The 22,570-nt window shown below is 38.7% G+C and overlaps 1 long non-coding RNA gene across 1 annotated transcript in view; it reads left to right on the top strand.

Annotated features, from left to right (window-relative positions):
* Positions 1-22,570, top strand: part of LOC103215742 (uncharacterized) — a 58,076-nt gene that overhangs the window by 14,975 nt on the left and 20,531 nt on the right. The window contains exon 2 of the long non-coding RNA XR_490286.3: positions 17,715-17,833. This is a non-coding gene — a long non-coding RNA (uncharacterized lncRNA). The remainder of the gene's footprint in view (positions 1-17,714; positions 17,834-22,570) is intronic.

Here is a 22,570-nt window from a genome sequence, read left to right on the forward strand (position 1 = left end):
AGCCCACAATCATGTGGGACATTATTCCTGGAAAGTCAGCAGCACAAGCAGGAATCACCAGAGTTTCAGGGAACAGCAGCACCATGAGAGATATGTAACAAATTCAAGAACAACAATAACTAAAATCAAATGGCAATCAAAGGAGCTTCACATCTGAGGCAATATTTTAAAATACAATATAAAATGATCTTTAAAATTCATGTGTTCAGTAACTTTATAAAGAAAACAAAACAGAAGTAAATTCATAAAACAATAACAGGCATTTATGACAAAAGAATAGCCCCGGCATGAATAAGAACAGGTATACATGTAGGAAAAATAACAAATCAGAGACTTCAAAAATGAAAATATAATTAATGCTAAAGTAAAAAAAAAAAAAAAAACTAATAGATTGACTAGCTGACTTTATAGAATTAACTAGTAAATTAGTGAGTTGGGTGATTGTGTGAGGGAAATCTCCTAAAACACAGCACACAGAAACACACCAAAATGAAGTGATGGTAATGGGTGTAAATATGGTTATGGTGATGGCAAAAGATATGCCACAAAGTACTTCAGAAAAGTTGGTTTAGCAATACTAATACCTGAAAAAGTAAAATTTAAGATAGACAGCACAAATGGATGAAACATTCCTATTCATAAAATAAATATTAACCTGGATGATGTGAGTCACTAATTTTATGCCTCCAATAAGCATAATTTGAAATACATGACTCAAAAATTGATAGATAGTGTCAGGAAGATGGCCGAATCTGGGCTTTGAGCAGCAAGGTGCCTCCCTGTGAACTCCAATCCTTTGATAAAGATCTACTAAATGCACAGATGCTTTCAGTGGAAAATTTTTGTAAAAATCATGCAAGAAATTTAATTTCAAATTCAGGTTCACTTGGTGCAGTACAGATACAGCCTGAATGTTTGAGAGAACCAGGAGCCTGGGGGCCCATGAGCCAAAAATTCTCCTTTCCTCACCCATTTCCCCAACTACTGTGAGAAAGTGCTTTGGGACAAGTGAGGAACTGGGGGTCAGTGGATGTTTGAGAAAAGTAAGCCTGTGGGCTTAGGAGTCAGAACGTTTAGGTCTGAATTCCAGCTCTATGAGTCCTAGCTATGTGTCCCTGGGGACACCATTTAACTTCTCTGTTTCCTGAGTTCCCTCAACTGTGAAATGGAGATATGAAGCGTGCCAACTTCATACTTTTGCTATGGTCATAAAATCTATTAATATATGCAAATTGCTTAATAATAGCTGACTATGCTCCAAAAGTTAGATATTATTGTTAATAGGTAGAGTTTTAGTAATAGCAATAATTTTAAAAAATAGATCCTCTGTTCCTCAAGGACTTATGATACAGTGTGACAACCTTGGCACCATGATGATGAACCTGGATCACGTGCCCAGTCCTATAATCACAGAGCCATTACCAGCACAAGGATCATAGTACAGGCAGGGCCTCTGGAGGAATCACTGTGACTAGGGCAAGGCACATCCTAATAAGGATCTACACAGATGCTCATGGAAAAAGTGCTCCAAATCTTGTCTCATGCTGGGATGAGAGAGAAGAAAATACTTCCAAGTGGAAATCAATAAGAACAGAAGACATTGGATGTGAGGGTGGGTCCCTTGGATAATACTGGAAAGAGGCTGACTGCCACAAGGCCTGCTCTCTCTCCCGCAGGCACTCATTTGATGCCAGGGTTCCTATGACTCTTTCTCAGCTGACAGTCCCCAGCTAAGAGGAATCTATGCTGTGTTTGGATCTTCAGGGGCTATAATTCTGGAGTGTGGCAAATCTGAAGTCTCATGGCTGTTGCGGAGCTTTGGGGATGGAACCAAATCCAACCACCGAATGACTCCTGCAAAAAGTCCTTCTATCTATCAACGAGTAAAAAGCTGGCAAAAGCAAAAAACAAGTCCTCTTAGATCTTTCTGAGAAATGAGGTCACAGGGAAAACCAGTGTCCCTAAAATTGAAGAGATAGACAGGGGGATATAGAGAATCACAACTTACTGGAGAAGAAATTGATGAGCAGAAACCTCTAGGGGAACCAGTGCTGGGGTTAGGAAAACCTAAACTGGAATTGATAAATTGCATGAGGCTCAGTGCAGACAAGTCTGAGAGTTAAAAACTCCAGGAGGACCTAATCACAGAAGGCTCCCACACTTTTTGGAGTTTTATCTCCAGGAGCCTGACTGGGTCTTCACAGTATTGGAGAAAAATCTCTTTATGCTTCTAGCAGGGGGAGGAGAAAAGGAACCATTATGAAATACACTAGAGCATTCAGAAAATATTTGTAAATCATACATCTGGTTAAGGATTAATGTCCAAAACATATAAAAACTCAAATAATCCAATTTAAAAATGGGCAAAGGACCTGAACAGATAATTCTCAAAAGAAGACATACAAATGGCAAGTAGGAACGTGAAAGAAATGCTCAGCATCACTAATCATTAGGGAAATGCAAATTAAAAACACAACAAGATATCATCTCACACCTGTTAGAATGGTTTTATTAAAAAGATAAAAGACCACAGGTGTTGGAGAGGATGCAGTTAAAAGAGAACTCTTATGCGTTGTGAGATTTAATGTAAATTCATACCATCGTGATGGAAAATGACATGGAGATTCCTAATTTTGTTCCTCTTAACAAGGCCTGCCTTCAGGAGAAAGTGTTTTACCAGAGTCTAACCTATAAGCATGTTTCAGAGCACAGAAATCTCCTACAGTTTTCTAAGTTTCATCTCCAAGCGCTTGACTGGGTCTTCACAGTAACGTGCTTGGGGGAAGAAAAATATCCAACTCTAGCACCTGTTAGCTTTCCACATGGGGGAAGGGAAATACCCCACTCCAGCTCCCTCTAGGCTTCCACATAGGGGATGAAAAACACACAACTGTAGATCCCTCCAGCCATTTTGACCCACCCAAGTGGGGAAAACTGAGAAGTCCTAGTGAAGTTCACAGGGGCACCAAAAGACTAATACCCAATTACAGTAGTATAGAATGTTTCTCCTCCCGTACACCTTACCACAACATCATTAAAGTACTATTTACAGTAGTTCCCTCTACTAAGTACATCATGTACAGCTATGGAAAAAATTACAAAGCATATTAAAAAGCAAAAAAAATAAAGTTTGAAGAACACAAAACAGCGATCAGAACTAAAGTCAGATATGGCAGGAATGTTAGAATTATCGAGCGAGGAATGTTTTTAAACTATTCTTAACATGCTAACGACTTCAATGAAAAGAAGTAGACAATGTGCAAGAAGAGATGGATAATGTAAGGAGAAAGATGCAAATTCTAAGAGAGAATAAAAATATATTCTAGAGATAAAGCACTAAAAGAAATGAAAGATGTCTTTGGTGTTCTCATTAATAGACTGGACATAGTTCAGAGGAAAGAATTTCTGAGCTTGAGGTTATGACAATAGAAACCTCAACACTGAAAAGCAAAGAGAAAACTGAAAAAAAACAAAAACAAAAACAGAATACACTATCCAAGAACTGTTGCACAGCTATAAAAGGTATAACATACACATAATGGGAATGCCTAAGGAAAAGAAATAAGAAAGGAACAGAAGAAATATTTGAAATAATAACGGATAAGAATTTTCCCCAAGTTCTTGTCAGACATCGAATCACAGATCCAGGAAGCTCAGAAAACACAAAGTAAGATAAATACAGAAAAACAAAACAAAACAAAACAAAAAACATAATCACATTGTATCCAAACTTCAGAAAATTTAAGCCAAAGAAAAAAAAAATCTTCAAAGAAGCCAGAGGGGAAAAAAACCACTAATCTAAAGAGGAGAAAAAATAAGAATTTCATATGATTTCTTCTCAGAAACCATGCAAATAAAAAGAGAATGATGTGAAATATTTCATGTGAAAGAAAACAGCCATCAGCCTCAAATTCTGTATCTCAAGAAAATATCCTTAAAAAGCGAAGCAGAAATAAAGACTTTCTCAGAAAATTGAGGGAATTACCGGTAAACCTGCCTTGCAAGAAATGTTAAAAGAAGTTATTTAGGCTGGGCATGGTGGGGGGTGGCTCATGCTTGTAATCCCAGTGCTTTGGAAGGCCGAGGCAGTAGAATTGCTTGAGGTTTGAGGCCAGGAATTTGATATCAACCTGGGCAATATAGTAAGACTCTGTTCTCTACAAAAATAAAAATAAAATAAAAAATAAAATAGCTGTGTGTGGTGGCACATGCCTCTAGTCCTAGCTACTTAGTAGGCTGAGGAGGGAGGATAGCTTGAGCCTAGGAGTTTGAGGTTACAGTGAGCTATGATCTGCACTCCAGCCTGAGTGACAGAGTGAGACTTTGTCTCTAAGAAATAAAAGTTAAAAAAAAAAAAAAAAAAAAAAAAAAAAAAGAAGGCTGGGCGAGGTGGCTCACATCTGTAATCCCAGCACTTTGGGAGGCTGAGGCAGGTGGATCACAAGGTCAAGAGATCGAGACCATCCTGGCCAACATGGTGAAATCCCGTCTCTACTAAAAATACAAAAATCAGCTGTACCTACTGGCACGCACCTGTACTCGGGAGGCTGAGGCAGGAGAATCGCTTGAACCCAGGAGGTAGAGGTTGCAGTGAGCCAAGATCAAGCCACTGCACTCCAGCCTGGTGACAGAGCAAGACTCTGTCAAAAAAAAAAAAAAAAAAAAGAAGTACTTCATGGAGAAGGAAAATAATATAGATCAGAAACTCAAATCTACGTGAAGAAAAAACATTGGAGAATAAGTGAAGCTAAAATAAGCTTTTGTTTTTAATTGATCTAACAGAAAACAGTTTGTCTAAAATAATAATAGCTAAAATGGATTCAATTATATATATACACACACACGTAATTTTTGTATATATATATGCTTATATATAAGTGAAATGAATGAAAGCAATAATATAAAGGATGGGGAGAGGATTAGGAATATTTTATTATAAGGTGCTTGTACTACCCATAAAATGGTATAGTGTTATTTGAAAGTAGACTTGAGTTAGTTGTAAATGAATTTTGCAAACTCCAGGGCAACTACTAAAAAAGCTTTTTTAAAAAGTATAACTCATAGACTAAGAAAGGAGAAAAATGAAATTTACAAAAGACCAACTGAAACCATAAATGACAGAAATAGGGTAGAAGGCAAAGGTAGAAATAAATAATAAGGGCAAAAAATAGAAAACAGTAACAAATGTGGTAGACATTAATTGAACTAAGTCAATAATCACCTTAAAACCTCAATTGCCTAAATATTTCAATTAAAAGACAGATTGGAATAGTGGATCATAAAACAAGACCTAACTCTATGTTGTTTATAAGAAACCCACTTTAACTACAGAGGCATATATAGATTAAAAGTAAAGGGATAGAGTAAGGCATACTATGTTAAAACTAATCAAAAAGAAAGCAGGAGGAATAATATTAATTTCAGACAGAGCAGACTTCAGAGCAAGGAGAGAGACATTACATCATGATAAAAGAGTCAATTCTCCAAGAAGACATAATAATCCTTAATGTGCATGCACCTGACAACAGAACACCAAAATACATGAGGCAAAAATATATAGAACTGCAGGAGAAATAGATTAATCCAATATTATGGTTAGAAACTTTAGCACCCCTCCATCAGAATCAGATGGCTTCAGCAAGCAGGAGGTCTGTAAGAACATAGTTGAACTCAGCAGCACTATTAATCAACTGGATACAACTGACACCTATGGAGTGCTTCATTCAACAACAGCAGAATACACATTCTTCTTGAGTTTGCATGAAATGCTCACCAAGATAGACCATATTTGTATAAAATAAATTTATATAAATATTTATTTATATATAAATATACAAATTTATATTTATTTTTATAAATATGTAAATTTATATTTATATATAAACTTATATTGTATATAAAAGCAGAAATCTTTTCAACTGAAAAATGTAAATTCAGAGAAAATGAACAAAACCAAAGTTGGTTCTTTGAAAAAAAACAATAAAATTGATAAGCCTGTAGCCAAGCTAAAAGAAAAAGAAAACAAGAATTACTAATATTAGAAATGAAAGAGGGGATATCACTCTAGATTTCAAGAACAATAAAAGTATAAGAAAGGAACTTTATGAATACCCTATGCTCACAAAGTTGATAATCTATATGAAATAGACAAATTCTTTGAAAGACACAATCTACCAAAACTCACATAAGAAGAAATAGACAATCTGAATAAGCCTCTTTCTAATGACCTCTCACAACAGAAAGCATCAGGCCCAGATGGGTTTACCAGTGAATTCTACCAAATATTTAATGAAGAAATTATGCCAATTATTTACACTCACTTTGAGCATATAGAAGCAGAGTAAATGCTTCCTAACCCATTTCATGAGGCCAGTTTTAACCTAATACAAAAACCAAACAGACCCATATCTCTCAGGAGCATAGATGCAAAACTTGTCAAAAAATATTAGCAAATTGAATCCGAAAATATGTATGAAGAATTATACATGATAACCAAATGAGATTTATCCCAGGTATTCAAGGCTGGTTCAACATTTGAAAATCAAAAAGCTAAAGAAAAATTATATAGCCGTATCAAAAGATGCAGAAAAATATCTAACAAAATACAACACAAATTTCTGATACAAACTCTCAGCAAACTAGGAATAGAGATCAACTTCCTCAACTTGATAAAGAACACTTACAGAAAAATCTATAGCTAACATCATATTTAATGGTGAGAACCCTGAATCATTTCTTCTAAGATCAGAAACATGGCAAAGATGGCTTCTTTCATCATTCCTTTTCAAAATTGTGCTGGAAGTCCAAGCTAATTCAATAAGGCAAAAAAAGGAAATTAAAGGAATATAGATTGGGAAGGAGGAAAAAATAAAACTGCCTTTGTTCACAGATGACATAATTGTCTATGTGAAAAATCTGAAACGATTGACAACAGCAACAAAAACTCCTAGAAATATTAAGTAATTGTAGTAAGGTTGCAGGATACAAAGTTAATATACAAAGTCAGCCCCTTTCCTATAAACCTGTAATAACTGAACAAGTGGAATTTGAAATTAAAAACACTTTACTATTGACATTAACATACCCCAAAATGGAATACTTAAGTATAAATCTAACAAAATATGTGCATGACCTATATGAAGAAAACCATGAAATTTTGATGAAACATATTTTTAAAAATACTTAATAAATGGAGATGTATTTCATATTCAGAGATAAGAAAACTCAATATTGTCAAGATGTCAGTTCTCCCAACTTGATGTATAGAGTCAACACAATCCCAATAAAAATTCAAGCAGTTTATTTTGTGGATATCACCATAGGCTTTTAAAGTTTAGACTGAAAGGCAAAAGGCACAGAATGGTCAACTCAATATTGAAGGAGAAGAAAAAGGATTGACACTACCCAACTTCAAGACTTACTGTAAAGCAACAGTAAGACAGTGTGGTGTTAGTGAAGAAAATAGACAAGTTGATCAAAAGAACAGAATGGATAGCCCAGAAATAGACCCACATAAATATAGTCAGCTGATCTTTGACAAAGGAACAAAGACAATACAAAGGAGAAAAGGTAGACTTTTCAACAAATGGTGCCGGGGTAACTGGACATTCACATGCCCAAAAAAAAAAAAAAAAAAAAAAAAAGAATTTAGATACAGACCCTTCACTAAAATGAACTAAAAAATGGATCACATTCCTAACACAAAACTATAAAATTCCTAGAAGATAGCATATGAGAAAGCCTAGATGACCCTAAGTGTGGCAGTGACTTTTTAGATGCAATACCAAAGGCACAATCCATGAAAGTAAAACTTAATAAGGTGAATTTATTACAATTAAAGACTGCTCTGCAAAAGATAATGTCAACATAATGAAAAGATAAGCCACAGGCTGGGATGAAATATTTGCAAAAGACATAAATGATTTTAAAAAACTGTTTTCAAAAATATACAAAAAACTCTAAAAACATATGAAAACAAACAACCTGATTGAAAAATGGGCAAAAGACCTAAGAGACACCTTACCAGAGAAGACAGTATGCAGCTTGGCAAGTAAGCATATAAAAAGATGTTCAACATCATAAGTCATTAGGTAACTGCAAATTAAAACAACAGTGAGATACCACTACACATCTATTAGAATGGCCAAAGTTCAAAACATTGACAACAGCAAATGCTAGTGAGGATGTGGAGCAACAGGAATTCTCATTCATTGCTCATGGGAATGCAAAATGGAATATCCACTTTGAAAGGTAGTTTGGCAGTTTCTTACAAAACCAAACACACTCTAACCATACAGTCCAGCAGTTGTGTTCCTTGGTATTTATCCAAATGAGTTGAAAGCTTATTTCCACACAAAAACCTGCACATGGATGTTTATAGCAGTTTTATTCATAATTTCCAAAACTTGGAAGCAATCAAGATGTCTTTCAGTAGGTGAGTGGATAAACTGTGCTTCATCCAGACAATGGAATGTTATACAGCACTGAAAAATGAGCTATCCAGCCATGGAAAGACATAGAGGAAGCTTAAATGCATATTACTGAATGAAAGAAGCAGATTTGAAAAGGCTAAATATTGTATGATGCCAACTATGGACATTCTGGGAAAGGCAAAACTATGGAGACAGGAAAAAGATGAATGGTTGTCAGGCATTGGAAGAAAAGAGGCTAGGGCCAGGCATGGTAGTTCGCGCTTGTATTCCCAGCGCTTTGGGAGGCCGAGGCAGGTGGATCACGAGGTCAGGAGTTCGAGACCAGCCTGACTAACATGATGAAACCCGGCCTCTACTAAAAATACAAAAATTAACACAGTATGGTGGCACCCGACTGTAATCCCAGCTACTCAGGAGGCCGAGGCAGGAGAAACACTTAAACCTGGGAGGCAGAGGTTGCAGTGAGCGGAGATCATGCCACTGCATTCCAGACTGGGTGACAGAGCGAAAGAGAGAAAGAGAGAAAGAGAGAGAGGGAGAAGGGGAGAGGGAGAGAGGGAGAGAGGGAGGGAGGGAGGGAGGAAGGGAGGGAGGGAGGAAGGAAGGAAGGAAGGAAGCAAGGAAGGAAGGAAGGAAGGAAGCAAGCAAGCTCGCGCCACCTGGACTAGGTAGAGCACACGGATTTTTAGGACAGTGAAACTATTCTGTACAATATTGCAATGGTGGATGCATGTTGTTATACATTTATAGAGTATGCAACACCAAGGGGGTATATAGGAACTCCCTGTACTTTCTGTTCAATTTTACTGTGAACCTAAAACTTCTCTAAAAAGTAGTTCAGTAGGGGGGTGTGTGTGTGTGTGTGTGTGTGTGTGTAAGTCCCTCTGGTAACCAGGCATGAAGGCATGCACCTGTAGTCCCGGCTACCAGGGAGGCTGAGGTGGGAGGACCACTTGAGCTCAGGAGTTCAAGGACAGCGTGGACAATACAGAGAGACCCTGTCTCTTGAAGAAACAAAGTCTGGGCACTTCCAGAGTCTGGTGCGGCCCGCCGCGGGAGATGAGTGCCGAGTGGGGAGACTTTGTTCAGCGTCCCGGCCCTGCGACGTCGCCAACCCGGGAGGAGGCCGCTTCTCGGTTTCTCAAGGCCCCTGGGAGTCCGAGCCTGGGCAGGAGGCTGGCAGCAGCATGGGGACCTGGAGGGCAGGGGCCGTCTGCGGGGCAGCCATGGGACTCCCTGCCTGCCCTGCTGAGGCCGCTCTGGGATTTGGGGGCCGTAGATTTGGGCCGCCGCTGGAGTTGTGTCCCTGTGTGGTCCATCAGAAGCCAGCCCCCCACCGTTCACCTAGGCCGGTACCCTATTGAGCACCTATTACGTGCAGTGTTATTCTGGGTTCCTGGGATGCCACTGCGTGAGACAGACACACAAACTCTCAGCCCAGAAGGGAAAGTCCTTATTAATCTGGTATGATCCTCCTTCTGCCCGGCGCCTAATAACCCCATTGTTTTCAGACAACAGACCAACAACGTTCTTCACATGCAGGCAGCCTGGCATGGCCTGGCATCTTCCAGGACACTCCCCTTGTCTCTGCTACAGCCTCTTTGGCCTTTTACTTCTTGAACGTGTGGTTCCTTGGGTAATGGTGCCCTCTTTGGTCTGGTTAATTTCCCTCCTTAGGATTTCTTGTATTAGGGCAATCCTTGCTAGCTTCTGTGGTACAATTTACCTCTTCATGGGTTTTTCAGACTACCACATACTGGTTCCTAGCACTTAGCACAGGTGTAACCTTACAGTTATTTGAGTGCAAATTACACAAGAACAAGAATTTCCCCCCCTAATTTCTAGTACCAACTACATTGCTCATTGCTTGGCACAGAGTATGGTTCAATAAATATTTGTTGGCTGAGAGGCAAATGTATTTGTAATTATCATGTGAGATACCTGGTGTAAGAAAAAGGAATACCTGCCTGGCAGATGTGACTTAATTTGCCTCCTCCAGGATATGGCTTTTTTTTTTTTTTTTTTTTTTTTTTTTGCAGAGTCTTGCTCTGTCACCCAGGCTGGAGTGCAGTAGCGCAATCTCCACTCACTGCAACGTCTGCCTCCTGGGTTCAAGCAATTCTCCTGTCTCAGCCTCCCGAGTAGCTGGTACTACAGGCGTGTGCCACCACGACCGGCTAATTTTTCATATTTTTAGTACAGATGGGGTTTCACCATGTTGACCAGGATGGTCTCGATCTCCTGACCTCGTGATCTGCCTGCCTCAGCCTCCCAAAGTGCTGGGATTACAGGCGTGAGCCACCGTGCCTGGCCAGGATATGGCTTTTAAGTTGAGATCTTCATGGTGAGCAGAGCAGAAGGCTCCCTTGAAGCCAGGAGCTCAAGCACGGCCTGGGCAAAATAGCGAGACTCTGTTTCTCCAAAAACATATAAAGTTTAGCAGGGCATGCTGGCATGCACCTGTAGTCCCAGCTACTTGGGAGGCTGAGGTGGGAGGATCCTTGAGCCTAGGAGTTTGAGGCTGTAGTGAACGATGATCATGCCACTACATTCCAGGCTGGAAGACGGAGTGAGACCTGACCATATATGTGTACATATATTATTTTTACACAATTGGAGATTGAAATATAATCTATAATTGGGTTTTCATTTACTGTATTTGAATTTTTGCCTATGTTGCAAAATATTCCACAATATGGTTTTTAATATTTAGTTTATTTTTTTCCAACTTATACCAAATTGTTGGATATGAAGTTTGCATCTTTTTGATACTAGAAATAACTCTGCAGTGAATGTTTATGAGCTGAAATCTCAGATAAACTCAAGTTGAGATTTTTAAAATTAAAAATTGGTTTTAAAATTTGGATACTTAAACAGTATATATGTACATAATAAGAAAAAGAGTCACCTAAGATTGTGTGGTTAAAAAAGCTCCCTTGTCTAGGCGCGGTGGTTCATGCCTGTAAACCTAACACTTTCGGAGGCCGAGGCAGGCAGATCACCTGAGGTCAGGAGTTTGAGACCAGCCTGGCCAACATGGTGAAACCCCGTATCTACCAAAAATATAAAAATTAGCTAGGCGTGGTGGCACATACCTGAAATCCCAGCTACTCAGGAGGCTGAGGCAAGAGAATCACTTGAACCTGGGAGGTGGAGGTTGCAGTGAGCCAAAATCACACCACTGCACTCCAGCCTGGGCAACAGTGAGATTCCGTCTCAAAAACAGAACAAAACAAAACCTCTGTCTCTACTTAGACCCTCAGTCCCACTCTCCAGAGGTGACCACTGGTAAGTTTTCTAAATGAGAGCAAATCATATGCACTGTTCTGAACCTGTCATCTGATTCTTAATAGTACAGATAGAAACATTTTTAGGTATTTCTGTGAAGGAAAAGTTGCAACAGTTTACACTCCTGCCAGCAGATAATGGGAGTCTGGTTCCTTGTACTTTCTCCAGTTTGAGGAATTCTCACTTTTTAAGTTCTCAATTTGATGGATAGAAAATTACATTTTATTGTTTTAATTTGCCATCTTTATTTACTAGGGAGTAAGAAACTTTTTAAATGCTTATTGGTTATTGATAGGTGTATCGATTACTTGCTATGGTTTAGATGTTTGTCCACTACAAACCTCATGTTGAAATTTGATCCCTGATATGATTTGGCTGCATCCCCACCCAAAGCTCGCCTTAAATTGTAATAACCCCCACATGTCAAGGGTGGGGTCAGGTGGAGAGAATTGAATCATGGGGTCAGTTTCCCCATACTGTTCTTGTGGTAGTGAATAAGTCTCATGAGATCTGATGGTTTTATAAATGAGAGTTCCCCTGCACAAGCTCTTTTGCCTGCCGCCATGTAAGACATGATTTTGTGTCTCCTTTGCCTTTTGCCATGATTGTGAGTCCTCCCCACTCATGTGGAACTGTAAGTCCATTAAACCTCCTTTCCTTTATAAATTACCCAGTCTTGGGTATGTCTTTATTAGCAGTGTGAGAACAGACTAATACAATCCCCAATATTGGAGGTAGGGCCTAATGGAAGGTGTTTGGATCATGAGGGCTGATCCCTCATGAATAGATTAATACCCTCCCTGCGGAGGGCAGGGGGTGGGCATAGTAGGTGATTCCTTATTATTTTGGTTCTTACAAGAGCTGGTGGTTCAAAAGAGGCTGGCATCTCCCCTGTTCTCTCTGTTGCTTCCTTTCTTGCCATGTGATCTCTGCACACGCCAGCTCCCCTTCACCTTCTGCCATGAGTGGAAGCAGCCTGAGGCCCTCACCAGATGCAGATGCCTAGCCTTGAACTTTCCAGCCATCAGTCATGAGCAAAATAAACCTCTTTCTTTTTAAATTAAAAAAGTAAAAACAGTCTCTCTAGTAATATAAAATGATAAAACATAAAATTGAATCAGATGCAAAGTGTGCTGTGGACCCCTGACATTTTTGCAACACAATCAAAACCCATTTCCTCTCTCTTGCCAGTAGGGGAAATGGGTTTAGTTAAACAAGGATGTGTTTTTGGAGGGGTCATTTGGAAAGGGAGGAGAATTGACGGGAGGAGAAAACGATGATCAGACCTCTGTGGGAGAGACAGTCACACAGATTTTAATACCTTTAACATGGGAGGTCACCATTCCCATCTACTCCTCATGTAGGCAGAGACATGGGGAGAGGCAGAGGAGGAATGCCCAGAACAGGAGGGAGGGGCCAGGAATTGGGCAAGTCAGATGGCCCCTCCTGCACTCAGTTTTATCCCCTATAAACCAGAAGTAGCAATACTTACCTTGCACTCTTTTGTGGAGATTAAATAAGATAAAGTGTTTGTTATGTAATGATGCTGAATAAATAGTACTGATTGTCATACCTGATGCTTGGCAAACAACAGGAAATTGCTAAGCGTTGAATGAATCTTACTGCACGTTGTCTGTCACTGATCTCTGGCTTTCCCAGGTGCTGTGGACCTACTGACACTTTTTCTTATCCGGTATTGTAGAATTTCTCTTGCCTCTCCAAGGCCAACCCCTCCCTCTGGGATTCCTTTGGTCCCTCCCACTTGTTAATCCACAGAGCTGGCATCCTTATCATCAGCTATGGATCAGCCTATGCTTTGGTTTCACAGGAACAGTCTCGGGTTATACCTGTTGTCCTCATGTTTTGTTTGTTTGGGTATTTGTCCTTTTTGTTGTTGTTTTAACAGAGTATTATTGTCAATATTGCATTAAATGAAGCTGGGGTGGATTTAGTAAACCTCCACTTTGTACTTGCAGCTTCTGCCATGCTCTCACCTTACAGGCTGTGAGATATATGTGTAGTGAGCAAAATGCTTTTTTTTAGCACTTGGTCACAGTGTAGCTAACCCTCCTTTTTGAGAACAGCATGAGGGGCACTCAGTGATAAAGCAAAGTGCAGTCTCATGCCAGCAGCCTAGGAAAAGCTTGATTAGATGGAAATCAGAAGACACAGATTGCCAATCACAAGAACCATCAGCATCTACTTCAAAAGTTAATAGCTACATTAAGAAGATGGTGCTAAAAGATAATGATTAAAATGAGAGGTACAAAAGGTGAGCCTACATATTACTCTATGAAGCATGACTTCATTTAGATCAAAAGACGGTTCTTCTAAGTTAATTATACTCATTACTTTCTCCAAGTTTTTTTATGCACACGTGAAAAGTGAAGCAACGGTTGTTAATGTGTTGGCTCCATTAAGAGAAGTCAACAGTTAAATGATGCCATCAGGGGATTCAAACAGAAAATCATGATTTAATTTTTTTCATTTAATTCATGAAATCAAAAGTCTTTTGGAAATTCACTCTGGTAGTTTAAGCATTTGACTTTATTGTGATTAATATTGAATTCAGTTGACAAGTACAACACTGAAGGTAAAATTACTTATATTGGTAAAAATAATGTTCTTACTAAATTAAGAAACCTGTGATGAGAAATGCATTTGGACTTGGTTGTTGCATGTGCCTGATTTATAACTGCATCCAAATAAGCTGCACCATTCCACCACTTGAAATAGAAGGTACAGTTGTCATAATTTACAAAGATTTTATACAGTTAGATTAACTGAGCTAAAAAAAAATTATGACAGAGCTGAACACGAAAGGATATTTCCTAATGGCAGTACATGTTTTTGTCCCCTTTTCCAATTACAAAACAACTTCACATTTTATGTTATAAATATAGTCATTTGTTGAGAACACTAAGCCTAAGAGAATGGGTATTTTGATACAAACTCTGAACAAAACACCACCCCTGCTACTTCCCTGCACAATGATTATGTTTAATGAATAGCTCATCATCCTGTACACAAGCTATTTCATTCATGAGAACTGACGCTCCTTAAAAACATCGGTAACTTCCAAATTCCCCAGAAGAGGCATTATATATAGGCAATGTATAGGATATTTATTAAATCGGTGTCATATATACTTAAAATTACATATCCAAGAAAAGAAATTTGAGAAATTAAAATGCACTTGTGCATTTTTTTCCTGCAACCAGTGTTAAATTCAGCTCTCTTTACCTGTGGAATGCAAAACAAGACACCCAAGAACCTCACTGTTGTTAAGTTACAAATTGCTGTATGTAAGAAACAGTTTCTTTGAAGGAAAATGCACTTATTTTTAAGTTAGTATCACACCATGTATAACCTAAAGTTAGAAAAGTCATCCGGCCACTGCACTCCAGCCTGGGCGACAGAGCGAAACTCCGCCTCAAACAAAAAAAAAAAAAAAAAAGAAAAGTCACTTATTTGAAGGCACAATTCTATTCCAGCTCACATACAAATCAAAATCTTACAGACTTCACCTGGCAAGAAAAAGGAGTTCACTGGTCTATCCTGTGGTTCCAGAGCCTGTGTCACAGTCACACCCATGCCTCCTTGAGCAGTGTCTAGTTCTATCCGACAGAAAGTTCTATTTTTTTATTTTCTCTTTCCTTCTCTTTCTTTCTTTGTCTTTCTCTTTCCTTTCCTTCTCTCTTTCCTTCTTTCTTTTTCCCTTTCTCTTTCCCTTCCTTCCTTCATTTTCTTTCTTTCTTTCCCTCCCTCCCTCTCTCTTTTCTGTCTCTTTCTTTCCTCTTTCTTTCTTTCCTTCTCTTTCTCTTTCTTTCTTTCTCTTCCTTCCTTTTTTCTCCATCCTTCCTTCCTTTCTTCCTTCCTTCCTTCCCACCTTTCTTTTTTTCCTCCCTCCCTCACTTCCTTTCTTCCTATTATATTCACCATGTGAAAAGATTCTGCAGTCTCCTCAGGGCTGTCTTTATTTTATCTGAAAAGGCAAATAACTTCACTTTCTAAAGTAGCATCAGCAACCATTCTTTTGTGGCAGGAGGAACAGGAATTGAAGACCCAGCAGAAAGCAGAAGTCAGCTGCTATAGACAGCCTTGACATAGCTTAAGCTAAAGACTGAACAAGAATAAAACAAAATACATAACCCCTCCAACATGTCAGAAGATGGATTTCTAGAAAAAATAAGGGCAACTTTCCTTTCATCTGCTTAAGGAAAAAAAATAAGAGTGGGTTGGGGCTGTGACTGGCTTCATCAAGCCAGTAAAAGACAATGAAGGTACATAAAATACTCTATGATGTTACTTTACTTCAAAATAGTAGATTTCCTCAGGCCACTGAAAAATGGTAGTAACCTATAAATGTATACATTTGGAAAAAAAAAAATAGTTTAAGTCCAAGGTAATGACTAATCTCTGAATCTGTGCCTATATAAAGAGAAGCAATTATACAAAAGAAGATATTAGAGAAGGAAAATGGAAAAACTTCAGTGGAAATGTATACACAAGTGCTCCCCATTCTGGTCTCATGCTTCTAAGAAGCCTTTTCCCTGAAAGCCTTCCAAACTAGTTCTGCTTGGGCAAAATGTATGCCTAAATTCTTTTTCTTCTATCAGTTGTCTTTTATCAGTTTCTTTTCTTTTTTCAGTTGACAAGAACATAATGTTGAGTTCAAATGATAACCAAACCTTGGATCTGATTAGCTTTTACTCCATTCTCACTTGCAAAAATCATGAACTAAGCTGATTTTGCCCTTCACTGGGATATTTGTAACGACATGGATCAGACTCCTTGAAGTGACTGGGATGTGGCCAGACATCACAGAAAACTGTGCTGGCTGATGGAGACTCTCAGTATTTATAGGAGAGTCATGTGTAATGACATGGAACTTCTACAAATGAATTCTGAACTTCCCACCCCTGGAGGAAGTGCAGCTGCCCCCAGTGCAGCCCTGCCTCTTTCTTTGTTTTGCTTCCTTAGGCCATTGGAGCTACAGCTTCTAGTACAAACCCTTCTGCTCTCCCAAACACTTGGCATAAGTGTCAAAATCTCTGAAGTGTTGTCTGAACATTCTCTTGCTTAGTTTCAGGTGCTTCCCCCTTACTCCTAACCCTGAGGATGTTAGGAAAATTGCTACAGCCCTTAACAACTCCTTCCAAAGATCTTTCCTTTCCCTGCTTCTCTGTACTTTTCAACTACTTATGTAGGTTGGAGGTGGGTGGTTGCTAATGCAGGCACAACTTGTTTTTGCAGCCTCTTCCCATGTTCTGCTTAAGTGGTCTAAGGTCCTGGAGGTATTTGCCATGGGCTCAACTGTCCTTGACTTTCTCAATTTGTGAAGACAATAGAAATACTTGCTTCTAACAAAATTTCATTATTCGCATAGCAACTTATCTTCTTGAGGAAATATTCAAGAAACCAGACTCCTGTCCTTAGAAACATGTGCCACCTTCATGAATGCATGTCTGAAGGTCCTCATTATTCTTCCTTCTTGAGATGGGGGAGACCCTTATTATTCATTCGCAATCCTGTTGGAAGTGCAGGGAGCCTTTCCTTTAGAAAATATGCTATTTATCTAAAGTTGGAGCTTTGAAGAACAGAGAAGGTTTTTAAGCATCACACTCAGAAACAGAAGTATTATGAGAGACGATAGGGTTTCCAATTACAGCCCTAAAACTCAACATATTCAAAATTAAACTCCTGATCTCCCCATTCAAAGGTGCTCCATGTGCTACTTTTTCTAACACACTTGACGGCAATGTATTATTCCAGTCTCTTAGGCTCAAAATCTTGGGAACATCCCTGACTTCTCTGTCTCTCTCACTCTGTAGATTAGCAAATCCTATGAGCTCTATATTAAAAATACATCCAGGGAAATTCAGCTTCTGCTTAGGATGATAAAATTCAGAAAGAGTGTCATCTCCACTCTTACAACAAAAATTTAAAGTTGTATAATCTACAAAATAAAATCTTTTCTTGAACTGATCACAGAGCTGAAGTTGCAGGACAATTGGCTAATCTGAAATCTAAAGGAAAACAGATGCCTCCAAGAAGACGTGAGCCTTGAGCAAATGCCTCCCTGGGGCAGAGGCTGGACACCAAATAAACTGGTAAGAAAAATTCAAAGTCTTTTTGCCAAATTGCTAAAGTGACTATGTGTGGGCTAACATGAGAATATAGAACCCCAGAGAGCCATGGACATAAAAGAAATTTACATGTACATGCAGGCTCTTCTCCACAGACTTTACTGGATTCTCAGAAAGGTTGGATCAGGATGAGAGTTCAGAGAAAGGTTCCTTCATGGTACAGACCTAGGGGACGTGGGCAACAGCTACTGTTGGAAAAAGCCCAAAGCCCCACCCAGACCCTTCACATCTGTCTCCCATATGGAACAAAACATTAAGCAGCTGGAAAGAACAGCAAATCTGCTTTTCCTCAGATAAAGGAGCAGAAAGAAAATCCTTTTGTACCACTGGGGAAAGGATAAAAAAATGTCCTGGGCCTAAACCATTAGAGATCTCCTACTGAGATGCCCAAGGGAAGGACCACTGAGAGGTCTCCACTTCTGCAACCCTGGACTGTAGTGACTAAGACTGTGACTGAATCATAACAACAGAGCTCCCTGTGCACACACACCCTGCAGGTTAACAGGTTAACAGGTCCTGAGTAATAAGTAACAGCAGTCTACTACTGATAAGGGGGAGATACAAAGAAGGACAAAGGGGAGATGCAAAGGAAAGACCTAAAGCAGAGGGTAAAGCACCCATTGAGAAAAATCTCCTGCAAACAAGTCCATCCAGAACACAAGGTAACAGAGGAATTAGAAGCCTGGGTGCATTGAAAGTAAACGCAGCATTAACAGTACCCAAACTTAGGGTACTGTTCATCTAATAACTAGATTGACTCAAACTCATACAAAAACTGCCTAGTAAGGGATAATTGGCAGGCCATATGCAGAAGATTGAAACTGGACCTCTTGGCCGGGCACGGTGGCTCAAGCCTGTAATCCCAGCACTTTGGGAGGCCGAGACGGGCGGATCACGAGATCAGGAGATCGAGACCATCCTGGCCTACACAGTGAACCCCGTCTCTACTAAAAAATACAAAAAACTAGCCGGGCGAGGTGGCGGGCGCCTGTAGTCCCAGCTACTCGGGAGGCTGAGGCAGGAGAATGGCGTAAACCCGGGAGGCGGAGCTTGCAGTGAGCTGCGATCCGGTCCCTGCACTGCAGCCTGGGCGACAGAGCGAGACTCCGTCTCAAAAAAACAAAAAAAAAAACAAAAAAAAAAAAACCAACAAAAAAACAAACAAACAAAAAAAAGAAACTGGACCTCTTCCTTACATTACATACAAAAATCAACTTACGATGTATTAAAGATGTAAATGTAAAATCTAAAACTATAAACTATAAAAACCCTGGAAGATAACCTAGAAAATACCATTCTGGATATAGGGCCTGGTAAATATTTTATCATGAAGACTCCAAAAGAAACTACAACAAAAATAAAAATTGACAAATGGAACCTAATTAAACTAAAGAGCTTTTGCACAGCAAAAGAGACTATCAAGAGAGTAAACAGACAACTTACAGAATGGGAGAAAATATTAGCATACTATGCATCTGACAAAGGCCTAATATCAAGGATCTACAAAAACTTTAACAAATTAACAAGCAAAAAACAAACAACCCCGTGAAAATGTAGGCAAAGGACATGGACAGACAATTTTCAGAAGAAGGTATACACATAGTCAACAAGCATATGAAAAAATACTCACCGTCACTAAACATTAGAGAAATGCAAATCAAAACCACAATGAGATACCATCTCACATCAATCAGAATGGCTGCTATTAAAAAGGTTAAAAAAAAATAGATGCTAGGAAGGTTGTGGAGAAAAGGGAATACTTATATGCTGCTAGTGGGAATTAGTTCAGCCATTATGGAAAGTAGTCTGGCAATTTCTCAAAGAACTTAAAATTGAATTAGCATTTGACCCAGCAATCTCATTATTGGGTATATCCAAAGAAATACTTAACTATGAAGCAATAGTAACCAGGAAAATTCAGTACTGATAAAAATAGACGTACCCATCAATGGAATATAATTGAGAGTCAAGAAACAAATCCACACATCTGTGGTCAACTGAGTTTCAACAAGCATGCTAGGACCATTCGATGATGAAAGAATAGTCTCTTCAACATGATTCTGGGACAACTGGATAGCCACATATATATACAATATAAATAATTTAACTCAAAGTGGATCAAAGATTTAAATGCAAGAGCTAAAACTATAAATCTTTTAAAAGAAAATGTAGGGATAAATCTTCATGACCTTGGATAATAAAGTAAAAAAAATACCTCACAGAATGGGAGAAAATATTCCAAATTATAATATCTGAGAAGGAACTGGTATGGATGATAGATAGATAGATAGATAGATAGATAGATAGATAGATAATCATTTACAACTCAGTAATAAAAATACAAATAACTCAATTTTCAAAAAGAGAAAGTATCTAAGTAGATATTTCTACAAAAACATATGAAAAGATCCTCCATGTCATGAATAATCAGGAAAATGCAAATAAAACCACAATGAGATACCCTTATATGGTAGTGGAAACTTAAAATGGTATTTTTGCTTTGGAAAATAATCTGGCAGTTCCTCAGGTGTTTAAACATAGAATTACCATATGATCCAGCAATTACACTCCTAGAGAATACCCAAAGAAATAAAAATAAATGTGTCTGCACAAAAGCCTTTCAGTTATTTAGCAGTGTATTATTTATTCTCAAATTTCTTGTGATCTAGATACACACACACACACACACACACACACACACACAAATGAATATGTGAGATACAGCTAAAGAAATGCTGAGAGGGAAATTTCAATCTCTAAATTCTTACATTAAGAAAAAAGATTTCAAATCAATAATCGAAGCTCACACCTTTAAAAGCTAGAAAGAGGCTGGGCACGGTGGCTCACACTTGTAATCTTAGCACTTTTGGAGGTGGGCAGATCATTTGAGATCAGGAGTTTGAGACCATCCTGGCCAACATGGTGAAGCCTCATCTCTACTAAAAATACAAAAATTAGCTGCGCGTGGTGGTGGGTGTCTGTAGTCCCAGCTACTTGGGAGGCTGAGACAGGAGAATCACTTGAATCGAGGAAGCAGAGGTTGCAGTGAGCTGAGATCATGCCACTGCACTGCAGCCTAGGTGACAGAGCAAGACTCCATGTCAAAAAAAATAAAATAAAATAAAAACCTAGGAAAAAATAGCAAATAAACCCCAAATGAGCAGAATGAGGATGCATGGCTGATTCTATGTTTGAAAATCTGTCAGTATAGTTCATTGCAATAACAGGCTAAAGAAGAAAAATCAGATGACTCTATTAAGTTATTAGAAAAAACATTTGACAAAATTCTACACCCTTTCATGATTAAAAACTCAGAAAGCTAGATATTGTAGAGGAACTTTCTCAACGTGATAAATAACATCTACCAAGGAGACATCATGGCTGACTAGAGATGCCCAACACTCACCTCTTTCACAAAGAAAGATCAAAACAGAGAATGGACAACCACATATTGAATAGAGTGTCTAAGAGAAAATATTGGAATTCATCAGAGAAGTGACAGGAACCCTCTGAGGCACTGAAGGAAAGGGAAGAGAGCAGTTGGCCTGGCTGGGATCAGCTCAGTTCCAGGAAGAACTCCCCATTGTGGGAAAATGGTAAGCAAGAGATTCACGGTGATGCACATTCTTACCATGGACACCTATAATGTTAGCCACAGGAGAACCTCTTGGCCCTTACAGGCCATAAGCCTAGTATGGGAGCTGCCTGGAGTTCATGTGACTACATTGTTTCAGGGAGAAAATTCACACTGGATCTCATTCACCTCTCAAGACCCAAACTGCTTAAGGGAATTCTACATTTGGAAGTTAAAGGAAGATGTCTACCATCATGAAAACACACAAAAGTATAAACATCACTGGTAGAGTAGATAAATGAAAAAACAAAAGAAAGAAATAAAATGTTGTCACTACAGAAAACCACCAAATCACAAAAGTAACCAAGAAGAAAGGAAGAAAAAACAAAGGATGTACAAGTCAATCAAAAACTAATAAGAAAATGACAGGAGTACATCCTCACCTATCAATAACAACCTTGAATGTAAACAGTTTACATATCCAGTTAAAAGACACAGACTAGCTGAATGGATAAAAAAGATAAGACACAACTACAGGCTGCTTACAAGAAATTCACTTCACCTGTAAAGACACATAGATTGAAACTGATGGGATGAAAAAAGATATTTTACACAAATAGAAACCAAAAGCAAGTAGGAGTAGCTCTATTTATATTAGGCAAAATAGACTTTAAGTCAAAAAACATAAAAAGAGGTAAAATGGTCATGGTACTGGTATAAAAATAAACACATAGACCAATGTAACAGAATAGAGACCCCAGAAATAAAGCCAAATACTTACAGCCAACTGATCTTTGACATAGCAAACAAAAACACATAAGTAGAGAAAGGATACCCTATTCAACATATGGTGCTGGGATAATTGGCAAGCCATATGTAGGGGAGTGAGACTGGATCCTCAAATGAAAACGGAGACATTACAACTGATATCACAGAAATACAAAGGATCATCATAGAATATTATGAACAATTATATGCTAACAAATTGGAAACCTAGAGGAAATAGATAAATGCCTGGACATATACAACACACCAAGATTGAACCAGAAAGGAACAGAAAATCTGAACATACCAGTAACAAGTAACAAGATTGAACCAGTAATAAAAAACTCTCCCAACAAAGAAAA

The sequence above is a fragment of the Chlorocebus sabaeus genome, chromosome 2 (assembly GCF_047675955.1).
Source record: "Chlorocebus sabaeus isolate Y175 chromosome 2, mChlSab1.0.hap1, whole genome shotgun sequence".
NCBI classification, from domain to species: Eukaryota; Metazoa; Chordata; class Mammalia; order Primates; family Cercopithecidae; genus Chlorocebus; species Chlorocebus sabaeus.